The following is a 19,235-nucleotide window of genomic DNA, read 5'->3' as shown; positions in this document are numbered from 1 at the left end:
TGAATTGAGTCCTGTTTTCATGTAAAAGGATAATTCAAGCAGTAACTCTAAGAAAACTTTTATGTGAATGTGTGTTTTGTTTAAAACTGGGATTTTAATACTGAGTTCCCAAACAAGGAGAAACAACAATGTCTTCTACATATCTCAGAATCAGAAAATCTTTATTTAGTTTCATTTGTTCAGAAAGAATGGTCTGACCTGTCACAATAGAAAATAGCACTGATTCTAAAATGAGTGAAAGTAATATAGTATATAGAAGAAACTGCATTTCATTCACACCCAACAGAAGGATGAAAAATAGAGATTTCCTTGGTCTTTCTTATTCTAATACCTGGGTAACTAGAGTCATGTTATTGAATTTTCAAATATCTAGAAAAGAGCTTATTAACATTAAGAAACCCAGAAGTTCTCTGAAAACATCCAAGAGATTTGGGATAACATAAAAAAACCAAACTTACGAGTCATCGAGATAGAAGAAGGCACAGAGATTCATACCAAGGGAATGAGTAACCTGCTGAATGAAATAATTACAGAAAACTTTCCAGAAATAAAAAAGGAAACTAATATACAAATTGTAGATGCATACAGGACACCGAGCACACAAAATCACAGTAGACCAACGCCAAGACACATTGTTATGAAGATATCAAATATACAGAACAAAGAGAAAATATTAAAAGCTACAAGGAAAAGAGGCAGATTACAGTTAGGTATAAACCAATAAGGTTAACGACAGATTTTTTATCACAGACGCTGAAAGCGAGAAGATCCTGGAACAACGTATTTCAAACACTGAAAGACAATGGATGCCAACCAAGAATTCTGTATCCAGCAAAATTAAGCTTCAGGTACGACAACGAAATAAAAATCTTTCATGATAAACAAAAGCTAAAAGAATTTGTAGCCAGAAAACCAGCATTGCAAAGCATTTTGAGCAAAACATTACATGAGAAAGAAATGAAAAACAATGACCAAAACCATCAGTGGGAAGTGCCTCTATAAAGTCAGAGGGCGGGGGAAAGCTAATCTTGGAGAAAAAAACTAAAAGAAGATAAATAATCAAACATGGCTGGAAGTACAAACCATACATCAATAGTAACTCTAAACGTTAATGGCTTAAACTCACCAATAAAGCAACATAGGCTGGTAACATGGAATAAAAAAACAAATCAAACAATATGCTGCCTCCAGGAGACACATCTGATTGGAAAAGACATACACAGGCTGAAGGTGAAAGGTTGGGAAAAAATATACCACGCACACGGTCCTCGTAAGCAGGCAGGAGTGGCCATCCTCATATCGAATAAAATCGACTCCAAGACTAAATTAATCAAAAGGGATAAGCAAGGTCATTATATACTGTTAAAAGGAACCATTCACCAACAAGACATAACAATTATCAATATTTATGCACCAAATAATGGTGCTGCGACGTTCATAAAAGAAATTCTCCTCAAGTTCAAGAATCAAATAGACCACAACACAATAATTATGGGTGACTTCAACACACCTCTCTCACCATTGGACAGATCTTCCAAACAAAAGTTGAATAAAGAAACTATAGAACTCAATATCACAATCAACAACCTAGACTTAACTGACATATATAGAATATATCATCCAACACCAAGTGGCTATACTTTTTTCCCAACAGCACATGGATCCTTCTCAAAAATAGACCATATATTATGCCATAGGGCATCCCTCAGTAAATATACAGGGGTGGAGATAATACCATGCATTTTATCTGATCATAATGGAATGAAAATGGAAATCAATGATAAAAGAAGGAAGGAAAAATCCTACATCACATGGAAAATGAACAATATGTTACTGAATGATCAGTGGGTTGCAGAAGACATAAAGGAGGAAATCAAAAAATTCCTAGAGATAAATGAAAATACAGACACAACATATCGGAATCTATGGGACATAATGAAAGCAGTTTTAAGAGGGAAATTCATCGCCTGGAGGTCATACCTCAAAAAAAGGAAAAACCAACAAATAAATGAGCTCACACTTCATCTCAAAGACCTAGAAAAGGAAGAGCAAAACAACAGCAAATGTAGCAGAAGGCAAGAAATAATTAAAATCAGAGCAGAAATCAATGAAATTGAAACAAAAGAAACTATTGAAAAAATTAACAAAACTAAAAGTTGGTTCTTTGAAAAAATAAATAAGATAGACAGATCCCTAGCCATGCTAATGAAGAGAAGAAGAGAGAGAACTCAAATTACTAACATACAGGATGAAAAAGGCAATATTACAACAGACGTTACAGAAATACAGAAGATAATTAGAAATTATTTTGAAAACCTATATTCCAATAAAATAGAAGATAGTGAAGACATCGATAAATTCCTTAAGTCATATGATTTGCCCAGACTGAGTCAGGAGGATACCCACAACTTAAACAGACCAATATCAATAGATGAAATAGAAGAAGCAATCAAAAGACTTCCAACCAAGAAAAGCCCAGGACCGGATGGGTATACAGCAGAGTTTTACAAAACCTTTAAAGAAGAATTAATACCAATACTTTTCAAGTTATTTCAGGAAATAGAAAAAGAGGGAGCCCTGCCAAATTCATTCTATGAGGCCAACATCACCCTGATTCCGAAACCAGACAAAGACACTTCAAAGAAAGAAAACTACAGACCAATATCTCTGATGAACCTAGATGCAAAAATCCTCAATAAAATTCTGGCAAATCAGATACAAAGGCACATCAAAAAAATTGTACACCATGATCAAGTAGGATTCATCCCTGGGATGCAAGGATGGTTCAATATACGAAAATCAATAAATGTTATTCACCACATCAATAGACTTAAAGATAAGAACCATATGATCATCTCAATAGACGCAGAAAAAGCATTAGACAAAGTACAGCATCCCTTTATGTTCAAAACACTAGAAAAACTAGGGATAATAGGAACTTACCTCTACATTGTAAAAGCTATTTATGCCAAGCCTCAGGCTAGCATCATTCTCAATGGAGAAAAATTGAAGGCATTCCCCCTAAAATCTGGAACAAGACAGGGATGCCCTCTATCACTACTTCTATTCAATATAGTTCTCGAAACACTGGCCAGAGCAATTAGACAGAAGAAAGAAATTAAAGGCATCAAAATAGGAAAAGAAGAACTTAAATTATCACTATTTGCGGATGATATGATCCTATACCTAGAAGACCCAAAAGGGTCTACAAAAAAACTACTAGAACTAATAAATGAATTCAGCAAAGTGGCAGGATATAAAATCAACACGCATAAATCAAAGGCGTTTCTGTATATCAGCGACAAAACTTCTGAAATGGAAATGAGGAAAAACACTCCATTCACAATATCCTCAAATAAAAATAAAATACTTGGGAATCAACCTAACAAAAGAGGTGAAAGACTTATACAATGAAAACTACAAAACCCTAAAAAGAGAAGTAGAAGAAGATCTTAGAAGATGGAAAAATATACCCTGTTCATGGATAGGCAGAACTAACATCATCAAAATGGCGATATTACCAAAAGTTCTCTATAGGTTTAATGCAATCCCAATTAAAATCCCAACGACATTTCTTGTAGAAATAGATAAAGCAATCATGAAATTCATATGGAAAAATAAAAGACCCAGAATAGCAAAAGCAATTCTAAGCAGGAAGCGTGAATCAGGCGGTATAGCGATACCAGATTTCAAACTATATTACAGAGCAATAGTAACAAAGACAGCATGGTACTGGTACCAAAAGAGGTGGGTGGACCAATGGTACAGAATAGAGGACACAGAGACTAATCCACAAAGCTACAACTATCTTATATTTGATAAAGGAGCTAAAAGCATGCAATGGAGGAAGGATAGCATCTTCAACAAATGGTGCTGGGAAAACTGGAAATCCACTTGAAACAAAATGAAACTGAATCCCCTCCTCTCGCCATGCACAAAAGTTAACTCAAAGTGGATCAAGGAGCTAGATATCAAATCAGAGACTCTGCATCTGATAGAAGAAAAAGTTGGCTCCAATCTACATATTGTGGGGTTGGGTTCCAAATTCCTTAATAGGACACCCATAGCACAAGAGTTAATAACAAGAATCAATAAATGGGACTTACTTAAACTGAAAAGTTTTTTCTCAGCAAGAGAAACAATAAGAGAGGTAAATAGGGAGCCTACATCCTGGGAACAAATTTTTACTCCTCACACTTCAGATAGAGCCCTAATATCCAGAGTATACAAAGAACTCAAAAAATTAAACAATAAGAAATCAAATAACCCAATCAACAAATGGGCCAAAGACCTGAACAGACACTTTTCAGAGGAGGACATACAATCAATCAACAAGTACATGAAAAAATGCTCACCATCTCTAGCAGTCAGAGAAATGCAAATCAAAACCACCCTAAGATACCATCTCACTCCAGTAAGATTGACAGCCATTATGAAGTCAAACAACAACAAGTGCTGGCGAGGATGTGGGGAAAAGGGTACTCTTGTACATTGCTGGTGGGACTGCAAACTGGTGTGGCCAATTTGGAAAGCAGTATGGAGATTCCTGGGAAAGCTGGGAATGGAACCACCATTTGACCTAGCTATTGCCCTTCTCGGACTATTCCCTGAAGACCTTAAAAGAGCGCACTACAGGGATACTGCCACATCGATGTTCATAGCAGCACAATTCACAATTGCTAGACTGTGGAACCAACCCAGATGCCCTTCAATAGATGAATGGATAAAAAAAATGTGGCATTTATACACCATGGAATATTACGCAGCACTAAAAAATGACAAAATCATGGAATTTGCAGGGAAATGGATGGCACTAGAGCAGATTATGCTTAGTGAAGCTAGCCAATCCCTAAAAAAACAAATACCAAATGTCTTCTTTGATATAATGAGAACAACGAAGAACAGAGCAGGGAGGAAGAGCAGGAAGAAAAGATCAACACTAAACAGATACACTAGGTGGGAGGGAAAGGGAGAGAAGAGGGAAATTGCATGGTAATGGAGGGAGACCCTCATTGTTATACAAAATTACACATAAGAGGTTGTGAGGGGAACGGGAAAATAAACAAGGAGAGAAATGAAATACAGTAGATGGGGTAGAGAGAGAAGATGGGAGGGGAGGGGAGGGGGATAATAGAGGATAGGAACGGTAGCAGAATACAACAGTTACTAATAGGGCATTATGTAAAAATGTGGACGTGTAACAGATGTGATTCTGCAATCTGTATTTGGGGTAAAAATGGGAGTTCATAACCAACTTGAATCTAATGTATGAAACATGATATGTCAAGAGCTTTGTAATGTTTTGAACAACCAATAAAAAAAAAGAAAGTTCTCCATTCAGGTACTACAAATGGCTACTTGAAAATAATTATGAGAAAAAATAAATAAATAAAATAAAAATTTTAAAAAAAGAAAATAATTATGAGTAGGAAAAAGTAATGCTTTTATACATAATAATTTATCATTTTTGTATGTTGCATGTATTTATATGTTTAGCTTTTTATTTTTATTTTTATATGATAATATAGTACATTTTGAAATATTATACATACATAGAACAAGTATAACTTGTTCCAATTAGGATCATATTATTGTGGTTGTACATGATGTGGAATTATATTGGTCATGTATTTATTTTTTAAAAATATTTATTTTTTAGTTGTAGTTGGACACAATACCTTTATTTTATTTACATGGTGCTGAGGATCAAACCCAGGGCCTCACACATGCTAGGCAAGTGCTCTACTGCTGAGCCACAACCCCATCCCTGGTCATGTATTTATAAAGAATAACAAAGATATATCCAATCCAATCCATTCTACTGTCTTTCCTATTACCATTCCCACTCCCTTCCCTTCATTCCCCTTTGTTTGGTCCAATGAACTTCTAATCTTCTCCTCCCTTTTTGCAGGTTAGAATCCACATATCAGATAGAACATTCTGTCTTTGGTTTTGGGGGACTAACTAATATCACTTAGCATGATATTCTCCAGCTCCATCCACTTACCTGCAAATGCCATAATTTCTTCATTTGTGGCTGAGTAATATTCGACTGTGCATATATACCACATTTTCTTTATCCATTCATCTGTTTAAGGGCACCTAGGTTGGTTCCATAGCTTGGCTATTGTGAATTGAGCTGCTTATAAACATTGAAGTGGTTGTATCACTGTAGTATTTTAATTTTAAATCTCTTGGGTATAAACAGAGGAGTGAGATAACAGGGTCAAATTGTGGTTCCATTCCAGGTTTTCTGAGGAATCTCCATGCTTCTTTCCATAATGATTGCACCAATTTGCAGTCTTACCAGCAATGTATAAGCAAATCTCTTTCCCATATTCTCACCAACATTTATTTTTGCTTGTATTCTTGATAATTGCCACTCTGACTGAAATGAGATGGAATCTCAGTGTAATTTTGATTTGCATTTATCTAATTGCTACAGATGTTGAATATTTTTAATATATTTTTGACCATTTTTACTTCTTCTGAGAAGTACCTGTTTAGTTCCTTAGCCCACTTATTAATTGGATTATTTGTTGGTTTGGTATTAAGTTTTTTGAGTTTTTTGTATATCCTGGAGATCAATGCTCTATCTAAAGTGCTGGTGTAAAGATTTTCTCCTATTCTGTATGTTCTGTCTTCCTGTTATTGAGTGTTTTCTTGGCTAAGAAGAAGCTTTTCAGTTTGATACCATCCCATTTATTAATTCTTAATTTTATTCTTGTACTTTAGGAGTCTTATTGAGGAAGCCAGTTCCTAAGCCGACATGGTGGATAGTTGGGCCTTCTTTTTCTTATAGTAGATGCAGAATCTCTGGTCTAATGCCTAAGTCCTTGATCTCCTTTGAGTTCATTTTTGTGCAGGGTGAGAGACAGAAGTTCAATTTCATTCTACTACACATGGATTTCTAGCTTCCCCAGCACTGTTTATTGATCAGGCTATCTTTTCTCCAGTGTATGCTTATGGCCCCTTTGTCTAGTATGAGATAATTGTACTTATGTGTACTTACGTGTACTTATGTGGGTTTATGGCTCCTTTGTCTAGTATGAGATAATTGTACTTATGTGGGTTTGTCTCTGTGTCTTCTATTCTGTACCATTGGTCTACGTGTCTGATTTGTTGCCAATACCATGCTGTTTTTGTTATCATGGCTCTATAGTATAGTTTAAGGTCTGGTATTGTGATGCCTCCTGCTTTTCTTTTCTTGCTGAGTATTGCTTTGACTATTCCAGGTCTCTTATTTTTCCAAATGAATTTCATGATTGCTTTTTTCTATTTCTATGAACAATGTCATTGGGATTTTAATAGGAATTGCATTAAATCTGTATAATGCTTTTGGTGATATGACTGAGTTCTAACAGACCTTACAGAAGAATGAACACTAATATTTCTCAAATTATTCCATGAAATTGAAAGACAGGGAATACTCCCAAATAGATTCTATGAAGTCATTATAATCCTGATGACAAAACCAGAAAAAGACACAGAAGGAAAGAAAACTACAAATATCCCTGATGAACATAGATGCAAAATTTCCTAATAAAATATTAGCAAACTGCACTCAAAACACATTAAAAAAAATAATACACCATGATCAAGTGGAGTTCATTCCAGGTATGCAAAGTTGGTTCAATATATGCAAATCAATAAATGTAACTGATTACTCAACTAGAATTAAGGACAAAAATCCCATGATTGTCTCAATAGATGCAGAAGAGACCTTTGATAAATCCAACACGCATTCAGGCTAAAAACTCTGGAGAAGTTATGGAGGTAAGGAACTTACCTCAACATTGTAAAAGCTATTTATGACAAACCCAAAACTAACATCATGCCACATGGAGAAAAACTAAAAGCATTTCCTCTAAATTCAGGATAAGGCTGTCCACTCTTACCACTCTGATTCAATATAGACTTTGAAACATTAGCTAGAGGGGGAAATCAAAGGGATAAAAACAGGAAAAAAAGAAGTCAAATCATCTCTGTTTCATGATGTTATAATTCTATATCTAGGAAATTAAAAAGGAAACTCCACCAGAAAACTTCTAGAGCTTATAAATGAGTTCAGGAAAATAGCAGGACACACAAGATCAACAATCATAAAGCAACAGATTTCCTATATTCCAACACTGTTTCAGCCAAGGAAGAAATTGGAAAATCCATCCCACTCATCTCACAAAAAAATAATAAAATACTTGAGAATTAATTTACCTAAGGAGGCATAAGAGCTTTACAATGAAAATTACAGAACACTAAAGAAAGAAATTGAAGAAGATATTAAAAGATGGAAAGACTTCCTGTGTTCTTGGATAGACAAGATTAATATTGTCATAATGGCCATACTACCAAAAAATATGCAAATTTAATGTAATCTCTATCAAAATATTAATAACATTCTTCACAGAATGTCTCAAAGTAATAGGTGAGCAAAAGGGGGTCTAGTAGATAGAGGAAAGAGAAAGGGAGAGGGAAAGGACCACAGGAAGGAAAAGGGGAAATCACATGTGAAGGGTTATGGCAAATAATATTCCTACAAGTCAGCTCCCTGGGGAAAATGGAGGAGCAGTGTGACTTGGGAGGAGGAAAAGTAACTTAGCCAAACATTAAACCTCTCCCAGTATATCCTTTCTCAGTAACAATGGGCCCTGAGGGGAAAAGCAAACTTTCATCTCTTCCCAGGTTCATCCCCAGCATCTCTACCAAAAGAAATCCTCTTCCCAACCACAATGGGTCCTGAAGGGAGAAGGTGAATACTGAATGCTAGGCCCTGGACTTTAATCCTTTCCCATTGCAGATGAGTCTTGGAAGAAGAAAAGCATATAGTGAAGCTCTAGGTAACAGTGGGTCCCAGAGGAAGGAAGATGAGCAGTGAACACTGAGTTGTAAGCTTTTCCCAGCGACAATGAATTTTGCACTTTTTACAAGTGCCTTCCTGAGTTAAAATTTTGACCTGCACAACTAGGTCCAAACAGCATGTCTATAATCCCCAATGATTAATTCACCCTCATTGTGAACTATAGTACTCAGACTCCTTCTGTAACCCCAGGAGCCATTTCCACACTCAGAAAATGAGCCCTCCCATGCCTGATTGATTGACTTTACTGCAGAATAAAGGTAAGCTTGCTGATCCGAGGTTTGCTTTCCACCTTCCACTTCTGTCATCTGTGTACCATATGCTTACATCATGAACTGTTATGGATTTCCATGGACTTTCAGAAAGAGAGAGCTGAGAATTTAAAAACAAGAGAAAACCAACTATGCAAGGAAAAGAGAGTACATCTTGAATTATGAAAACAAATTATGCAAAAGATGGAAAGCAGCAAAAATCCAGGTTCAAGAAGTCATTTGAATTTCTTCTTTTTGAAGTATCTAGTAAAGGCTCTTGCTCATTATTCTACTGAGATATCTTTTACTTATTATCAGTCAGAGTAATACAAATTAAGCCCACAATTAGATCATACTATACTCCCAGTAGGTGAGCCACATTCTAAACTCTTAGATGTTTTTCTAAGAGTGTGGAACAATTTGAATGCACTTTCTAACCCTACTTATTAGCAGATAAATCAAACACTTTAGAAAAGAGTTTGGCATTGTCCTATGGCAAGTCAGTTTTTAATCTCTGTGACAAAAATACCTGAAAAGAACAACTTAGGTGGAAAGTTTGTTTTGCCTCACAGTTTCAGAGATATAGTCCATGGTCAGCTGACTTCAATGCTCTGGCTCCAAGGTAAGGCAGAATATCATGGCAGATTGGCCATGGAGAAGAAAATTTTATTACCTCATGGCAGCCAGGAAGCATAGGGTAGGGAGCATGGAGAAGATAAACCCTTCTATGCCCCTGCAGTGACCAACCTCTTCCAATCAAGCTCTACCTGCCTGCAGTTACTCAGAGTTACTCCATTCAAACTAGGATACACTGATTAGGGTACAAATCTCATAACCTAAATATTCTATCTCTATCTATTCCTGCATTGACATAGGACTTCTGCAGGGTCATCTCATATCCAAACCATAACATTCTACCCTTGATTCCCAGGGCCATCTGTCCTTCTGGTTTTCATATCCATCTCACAATGCAAAATGATTTTATCTCAGTCCCAAGAATCCCAGTCTTTTCCACCAATGCCCCAAAGTCCAAGTTCTAAGTCTCTTCTCAGACTCAAGGCAAACTCTTGGCTGTGAGCCCCTATAAAGATAAAAAGCAAGTAACATATATCCAAAATACAGTAGCACACAGTAAACATTCCCATTCTAAAATAGAGGAATGAGGGCATAGAAAAACAGGTTGAGATCAATACAAGACAGAAACACAGTCATGCAAACAGAATCCACTGCACATACAGCATCTAGGACATGTAGCAGGGAGAGGTATTCTCCAAGGTTTTGGGCAGTCTTGCTAGTTTGTCCTTGCTGGTTCTAATATACCTGGGCACTCTTTTAGCCTGGGTCTATCCACAGCCAGCCTGCCCAACTTTTTCTCCAGAGGATAACATTGCTTTTATTATCCTGGACAATCAGAGCCATCACCTGTCCCAATTTCCAAGGCCATTTACTGTACAACATTTTTTAAAAGATAGTTGCCAATGCCTCTGTTCAGAAGACATGAAGAACTGAGAAACACATTGAGTGAGAATTGTCTACCAACAACTGTAGTGAATAAGTTTTACTTTTCAAAATAATCTTTCCCAATTGTCACAGAATTTATAGAATATAGAGACCACAAACAGTGAGCATTCAGAGGCATAAATTTTGTTTTGTTTTGTTTTGTTTTGTTTTTTGTGGTGCTGTGGATTGAACCCAGAGGCATAAATGAAGCTAGAGTTCTTCACACAGAATATTTTTTGCCTGCATTCTCTGCTCTGTAAAACGAAAATAATAACTCCTGAAGTATTATTTTATCAGCTAAAGTTTTCATTAAATCAGCTAATGTATAAAATTATCCTGCAATTATTATGTACCCCCAAATATCAGTGTCCCTTTCCCCCAACCAGAATTGGGGCCCATTCTTGAGAGAATGAGATGGTTATATATGTTTTTTTTTTTAATTTTCATCTCCCTTTTACAATTCTCTTGTACTTTTATTCATATCCTTTAAGGAGTTCTTACTTATTTGACACTTGCAGTATTTCTTATCTCAGTTAAAGTTATTTTCCCTCAGAACCTGAATAATGCAGAGAATTGAAAAGAAATTCAGATATAATTTTGTCATAACTCACTATTTTATAGGTATAGGACTATTAGCTTAGAGTCAAAAGGCCAAAAAGAATTTTTAAATTCTTTTATGCTAAAAATATTCATAATTTATTAACATCCATGCCAAATCTATTTCACAATTTAAAATACCAGTAGGACTATCTCAAAGTTAAAGTTGATTAAAACATACATATAAATACATTGCCACAAAAGAGAATCAGCAGGAGACACCATTTATTTTCTCACCCAAATATTAAAATTATAGTATAAATAAGTTCAATTTTCTCAGCTACAAATGGAGAAAATGATAGAACATGCCTTAGAGTAATACTGGTAGAATTGAGATAGAGAGGACTTTGTTTATTGCAAGATTTTACAGAATTATTATTCTATGTTTTAAGAAATAAATTTTCATGAAAATCAAGAATTTTGCCATTTAAATGAGAGAACATCATGAAAATTACAAATTATTAAACAAATCTAGATTATTATGGAAACTACAGAAATACTGAATGTTACCACTGTATATAATGGATACAGAGAAACCCATTTTGTTTACTTAAAAAAATACTTGAAATATAGCATTATAAAAGCAAGGTTTTGTCAGGGAAACAAAACATCCCTGTGTATCTTAGGCAGGAGTGAACTTCAAATAGGGAATTAAAGCACTATTGAGAAGGTTGGATCAATAAACGTCAAAGAGAGCTACTGTTAGCTTTTGAGAAACCAGAAAGCTGCAGAGAAAGTTGGAAACTATCATCTATTATCTTGATTGCCAGTATCATTGAAGTGAATGACTCACAAAAACTCTGATAGCGACTGCAGAACCTTGTATTGCATGTACGCACAGCTTCAAAGAGCAACAATAGCTTTTGCTTCCTTTTTGCCTTCCACATCTTATGGGTATTTCTCATTGGCAGAATCTAAAAGGAATCCTGCTGGCAAGGGATTCTTGAAGATGTAATTGTTAGATGTCCAGTGTCTAAAATACAAGGGAGAATGTATAGGAAATGAAGACAAATATGGGGGAAAGAAACCAATTCACCAAAAAAAAAAAAAATTTAAACACTGTAGTATCATTGAAACATTAATATAGAAAATTTTGGTTTGTGTAGAGGGGAGTCAGGGAAGGGTGTGGGGTTGTGGGGATGGGAAGGACAGTGGAAAGAGACAGACATTATTACTCTATATTTATGTGTGATTACATTAGTGAAGTGACTCTGAACCATATACAGCCAGAGCAATGAGAAGTTGTGCTCAATTTTTGTACTATAGGTCAGAATGCATTCTACTGTAAAATAAATTAATTAATAAAAAGGAAAAAAGTGTATATGGCATTTATACACTGTCATGATTATAAAATGAAATCCATCAACCCCTCCCCACAACCCCATTCAAGAAAGGGAGATTTTTATTTTCCTGTGTCCTAGAAGCCCGCTTCCTGAGCAGAGCACATTTTCTCCTCCATGAAATTAACCATGACTCTACTTTTTATGATCCTCCTTTTAATCAGTTCTTAAATTCTACATTGTATTGGCACACCCCTAAACAATGTTGTTTAATTTGTCTGTTTCTGATTTTCAGACAAATGAAATCATGTTTGTATTTTGTGTCTTGCTTCTTAATAGGAACATTGTATCTTTTGTAATTCCTGCATGGTCTTTCACATAAACCTGCTTGGTTCATTTTATTGCTATATAGGATTCCACTCTAAAATATATAAAAATATTTTGTCCATTTCAAGGTTAATGGATTTTGAATTATTGTCATTTTTGATGCAGTTTCCATAAACATTTTTGATAAATGTTTGTATAAACATTTTTATACAGTTATTCTGGATGTGGATTCATAAGTATCTCAAGGGTATAGGGCTAGAAGTGAAATGGCTAGGTCATATTTATGTGCACCTTCAGCTTAACTGGGTGTGATGGTTAGATATGAGATGTCTCCCAAAAGCTCCTATTTAATGAAGAAATATTTAGAGGCAAATGGTTAGATTGTGAGAGCTGGAACCTAATCAATCCATCCTAGTTTGAATGGACTAATTGAGTACAACCATAGGTGGGAGTGGCATGGGGTTTCTGACCACATGCCCTGGAAGACTTTATCTTCCCTGTGGTCCCTTTCTCCTTCCCCTTCTCTCTGCTTCCTGACTCACCATGAACGGACCTGTTTTTCTTTGCCATGCCCTTTTGTCAGGATGCTCTGCCTCATCTTGGGCTTAAAGTGTCAGAACAGGCCAACCATGGATGGAACCACTGAAACCATGAGACAAAATAAACTTTTCCTCCTCTGAATTTTCTCATCGGGTAGTTTTATCACAGTGACTTAAAGCTGACTAACACAGAAATTAGAACTGAGAAGTAGGGTCACTGCTATGACTGACCTGACCACATGTTTCAGAAGGTTTTAAAGCTGGTGTAGGAGGAGTTTGTAAAAAGTTTGGAGATGCAGGCTGGAGAAGCTTCAGAATGTTGTAAGAATAATTGAACGAATGATTCTGGTGGGAACTCAGAAAAAGTGGTTGCTCTTACAAACAGTTTCTGATGTCAATGACTCCCTAATCACTCTGGAAGAATTTCCAGTGAATATTAACTAACGGTGCAGTGAACCCCCAACTCACTGTGCCTGTCACTGAGGAACATGTCCTTGCTCAGCTGCTTTGTGGTTGACTTATTTCCTGGATAGGATTTATCTCTCATTAAGACTCTGATATCTTTACAGGGAAGTCTTCTATTTTGTATTTTCCTAATATTAAACACAATGTCCCATAAAGAATGGCTTCCAGATAATTATTTGCTAATCTTCCAATGAAGACAATTTGAACATCTCTTTAGTTGTCTGTGAACCCTCTGCCTTCTTTATTATTTATACTTGAGCATCTGAGAAAAAAATATATACCTAGATATATTGTTTTCACTTCACACTACTTATTTCAAATTTCATAAAGCCTGCCAAATTTATCCTACTTTATCTGTCATGTAAGCTTTCTGCCTTTTCTCTTCATACCACTTAATTACCCTCCCTTCTCCTGTTTTCCATCACCTGCTAATGGAAAAACAAAATGTGTTATATACATCCAATGAAATACTATTCATCCTGATTCCAGTTACATACAACACAGATAAGCCTGTAAAACATGCTGCTAAATCCTAAGCCTGTCAAAAAGGACTTTACTATATGGTTCAGTTTATTAGAAGTATCTATAACAGAGAAAGAATATTAGTGATTGCTTAGGGAGAAGGAAATTGCAGGTACAGGAGAAGTGATAACTAAAAGATGTGTGGTTTATTTTTTAATTATTTTTCAATTTTGATTTGTTATATATGACAGCAGTATGCATTACAATTCATATTGCACATATAGAGCCCAATTTTTCATATTTTTGATTGTACACAACGTAGAGTCACATCCTTCATGTCCTCTTACAGGTACTTAGGGTAATGATGACCATCTCATTCCACCATCTTTCCTACCCTTATACCCCCTCCTCTCCCTCCCTTTTTCACCTTTGCCCTATCTAGAGTTCATTTAATCCTCCCATCTTTCACACACACAGCATATTATGGATCAGCATCCTTAAATCAGAGAAATCATTTGGCATTTGGTTTATTGAGATTGGAAAACTTCACTTACCATCATATTCTCCAGCTTCATCCATTTACCTGCAAATGCTATAATTTTATTCTCTTTTATTGCTGAATAATATTCCATTGTGTATTTTCTTTATCCATTCATCTCTTGAAGGACATATATGTGAATTGTGCTGCTATAAACACTGATGTGGCTGTGTCTCTGTAGTATGCTGTCCTTTGGGTATAAACCGAGGAATGGGATAGCTGGGTCAAATGATGGTTTCATTCCCAGTTTTCCAATGAACCTCCATACTACTTTCCAGATTAGCTGCACCAATTTGCAGTCACACCAACAATGTATGAGTGCACCTTTTTCCCCACATCCTCGCCAACACTTATTGTTGTTTGTATTCTTAATAGCTGCCATTCTGACTGGAGTGAGATAAAATCTTAGAGTAGTTTTGATTTGCATTTCTCTAATTGTCAGAGATGTTGAACATTTTTTCATATGTTTGTTTATTGATTGTACATCCTCTTCTGAGGAGTTTGTCCAGTTCTTTGGCCCATCTTTTCTCCAATGTACGTTTTTGGCACCTTTGTCAAATATAAGATAACTGTAATTACGTGGGTTAGTCTCTGTGTCCTCTATTCTGTACCATTGGTCTACCATTCTGTTTTGGTGCCAATACCATGCTGTTTTGTTACTATTGCTCTGTAGTATAATTTAATTATTGATTGGGTTATTTGTGGGGGTTTTTTGGTGTTTAGCTTTTTGAGTTCTCTATATACCCTAGAGATTCGTGGTCTATCTGAAGTGTGTGTGGTAAGAATTCGTTCAAAAATTCACCTCACTGATTGTTTGTTTTGCTGAGAAGAAACTTTTTAGTTTGAATCTATCCTATTTATTGATTCTTTATATGAATTCGTGAACTTTAGGAGTCTTATTGAGGAAGTTGGGGCCTAATGCCATATAATGGAGATTTGGGCCTACTTTTTCTACTAATAGACGCAGTGTCTCTCGTTTAATTCCTGGGTCATTGGTCCACTGTGAGTTGACTTTCATGCATGGTGAGAGATAAGGATTTAATTTCATTTTGTTGTATATGGGTTTCCAGTTTTCCAAGCACCATTTGTTGAAGAGGATATCTTTTCTCCAATGTACATTTTTGGCACCTTTGTCAAATATATGATAACTGTAATTATGTGGGTTAGTCTCTGTGTCTTCTATTCTGTACCATTGGTCTACCAGACTGTTTTGGTGCCAATACCATGCTGTTTTTGTTACTATTGCTCTGTAGTATAATTTAAGGTCTGGCATAGTGATGCCACCTGCTTCACTCTTCTTGATAAGGATCACTTCAGCTATTCTGGGTCTCTTACTTTTCCAGATGAATTTTATGACTGCTTTTTCTATTTCTATGAGAAATGCCATTGGGATTTTGATTGGAATTGCATTAAATCTGTATAGTGCTTTTGGTATTATGGTCATTTTGACAATATTAATTCTGCTATCCAAGAACTAGGTAGATCTTTCCATCTTCTAAGGTCTTCTTTGATTTCTTTTTTAGCCTTCTATAGTTTTCATTGTAGAGGTCATTCACCTCTTGCATTAAGTTGATTCCCAAGGTTTTTTTATGCTATTGTGAATGGGATAATTTTCCTCATTTCCTTTTCAGAGGATTTCTGATATACAGAAATGCCTTTGATTTATGGATGTTGATTTGGTATCCTGCCACATTGCTGAATTCATTTACTAGTTCTAGAAGTTTTCTGGTAGAACTTTTGGGGTCTTCTAGGTATAGAATCATATTATCAGCAAATAGTGCTAATTTGAGTTTCTTCTTTACCTATTTGTACACATTTAATTTCTTTTGTCTAATTGCTCTGGCAAGTGTTTCAAGAACTATGTTAAATATAAGTGGTGAGAGGCTGGGGTTGTGGTTCAACAGTAGAGCTCACCTAGCATGTATGCACCCTGGATTTGATCCTCAGCACCTCATAAAAGTAAATAAAGGTATTGTGTCCAACTACAGCTAAAAAATAAATATTTTAAAAAATAGTAGTGGTGAAAGCGGGCATCCCTGTCTTGTTCCAGTTTTTAGAGGGAATGCTTTCAATTTTTCTTCATTTAGAATGATGTTTGCCTGGGGCTTAGCATAGATAGCTTTTACGATGTTGAGATATGTTCCTGTTATCCCTAGTTTTTCTAGTGTTTTGAACATGAAGGGGTGTTATATTTTGTTGAAAACTTTTTCTGCATCTATTGAGATGATAATATGGTTCTTGTCTTTAAGCCTATTGATGTGATGAATTACATTTATTGATTTCTGTATAGTGAACCAACGTCGCATCCCTGTATGAAGCCCACTTAATTGTGGTGTACTGTCTTTTTGATGTTTTTTTAAAGTTTTCTTTTTTTTTAATGTTTTGGTTTTGGAATCAGGGTGATATTGGCCTCACAGAATGAGTTTGGAAGTGTCCCTCTTTTTTTATTTCCTGAAATAAATTGAAGATTATTGGTAGAGTTCTTCTTTAAAGCTATTGTAGAACTCAGCTATGTATCCATCTGGTCATGGGTAAAGTTTTTTAACATATAGAAAGAGAAACATAGAAGGGACAATTTATAATGCTTTCAGTTCTGCAATTATTTAATAGCTTAGATTATTCAAATTTAAATTCAGAATTAGATACAGTATAATTTCAGAAAATTGCTGAGAAATCCATCCTTTGAAAGAGCATTTACTGAGCAGAGAATTGAAATAATATTATCTTTCAACTGGCTGTCCTCCCAAACTCCCACTGTATTCCCAACCCAACCTCACTCAATCCCCACCACAGGACACCTAAACTAATCCCACTTTAAGGAGTGAGTGACCACCTGGACCCTCTTCTTTAGTATGTTTGTCTTTTTCAATCAGCTCTCAGGTTGTTTTCCATTTTTAAAATAGAAAAGATTAAATTTTGTTTATTCCAAACTCATTATTCTGGCCCCATGACTTAATATTTCAAAAAGTATGATTCATATTAATGCTCATTTAATCTATAATTTAGCCAGTAGCATTTTGACATATAGGAAGTGCAGAATTTCATTAACAAGTTGAAAAGGGTAAAGGTGAGCAGTGCAGGAGTCCAGCCAAGGATGGTATGCTCTGGGCCACCTCCTTCTTCTGCAGCTCCTGGAGCTGCTTGTGTGCTCCTTCAGTGAGGATCTGGTACTCTTGTGAAGCGGTAGCTAGGAGACTCCCATGCTCGCCATGGCCGTGGAAAAGCCCAAGGCAGGAGTCAGGACTGAGAACAACGATCATATTAACTTGAAGTTTGCAGGGCAGGATGGTTCTGTGATGCAGTTTAAGATTACAAGGCATACACCAATTAGTAAACTAACGAAAGCATATTGTGAATGACAGGGTTTGTGGATGAGGCAGATAAGATTCCCATTTGACGGCCAGCCAATTAATAAAATAGACACACCTGCACAGTTGGAAATGGAGGATGAAGAGACAATTGATGTATTCCAGCAGCAGACAGGAGGTGTCTACTAAAAAGGGAACTTGCTATTTTACTCCAGAACTCTGTTCTTACAGACCAAGAATACATTCTCAATTAGAAAACTGCAATTTGGTTCCACCACATCCTGACTACTACAGGATAGTTTTCTCTCTTCTTTCATTTTCCCCTTCCCCATTCCTTTATTGTACATAAAGTAACTGGTGTATGTGCAGCATATTGCATTTTTTTAACTAAATGCCCAATGATATGTTTTGATTGACATCAAATGGAGATGGGATGGGGAAAAAATACTCATTCTGTGAAAATATCCCCTTTCTCCATTAGTGGCGTGCTCATTCAGCCTTATCTTTATATTCCAGTGAGTTATTTGCTCTCACTGTTTTAACAAAAATAAAAAAGAAAAGAAAAACCTGAACAACATAAAAATCCTTGCATACCTTGTCCAATTGGAAAATTTTAATGTTTTTCATTTATCATTGTAAAACCAAAGACAATTTTATAACTTTTTTTGTACGTAGCTGTTACATGTAGGGCAATCTGTCTTTAAGTAGGGATAAATTACTCTTAGAAAGATTCCTGGATAGTTTTCCCTTCAAGTCAAGTGTCTTGTTGTTTAAATAAACTTCTTATTTAAAATGAAAAAAAAATAATAGGATGCTCTGGTTTTCAGTTTGATATATTTTTGCACTTGGTTCTCTGTGGCTTTATGTCACTATTTTCATTTGAGATCAAAAATCCAAGTGTCCAGTTCTATGCATGGGAGTCAGATTTTCTATGCCATAAGGTTGTAAATATTAACAATAATAATGACTAGAATTATGATCAACATCTTCTCAATTCCAGGTGCTCTTCTAAGGATTTTTAAATCATTAAATTACTACAAGCATATAGAAAGATTTACTATCCCCATTTGTATAAACAAGGATCTTGAAGGAGTTTTAAGTGCCTTGCCCT

The 19,235-nt window shown here is 35.7% G+C and overlaps 1 pseudogene; it reads left to right on the top strand.

The window, feature by feature from the left end:
- Nucleotides 1-18,025: 18,025 nt before the first annotated feature.
- Nucleotides 18,026-18,313, top strand: LOC113185732 (small ubiquitin-related modifier 2-like; annotated as a pseudogene).
- The last annotated feature ends 922 nt before the right edge of the window (nt 18,314-19,235 follow it).

Source organism: Urocitellus parryii, chromosome 5 (assembly GCF_045843805.1).
Source record: "Urocitellus parryii isolate mUroPar1 chromosome 5, mUroPar1.hap1, whole genome shotgun sequence".
Classification (NCBI taxonomy): Eukaryota; Metazoa; Chordata; class Mammalia; order Rodentia; family Sciuridae; genus Urocitellus; species Urocitellus parryii.
This window is presented reverse-complemented; position numbering and strand designations above follow the sequence as displayed.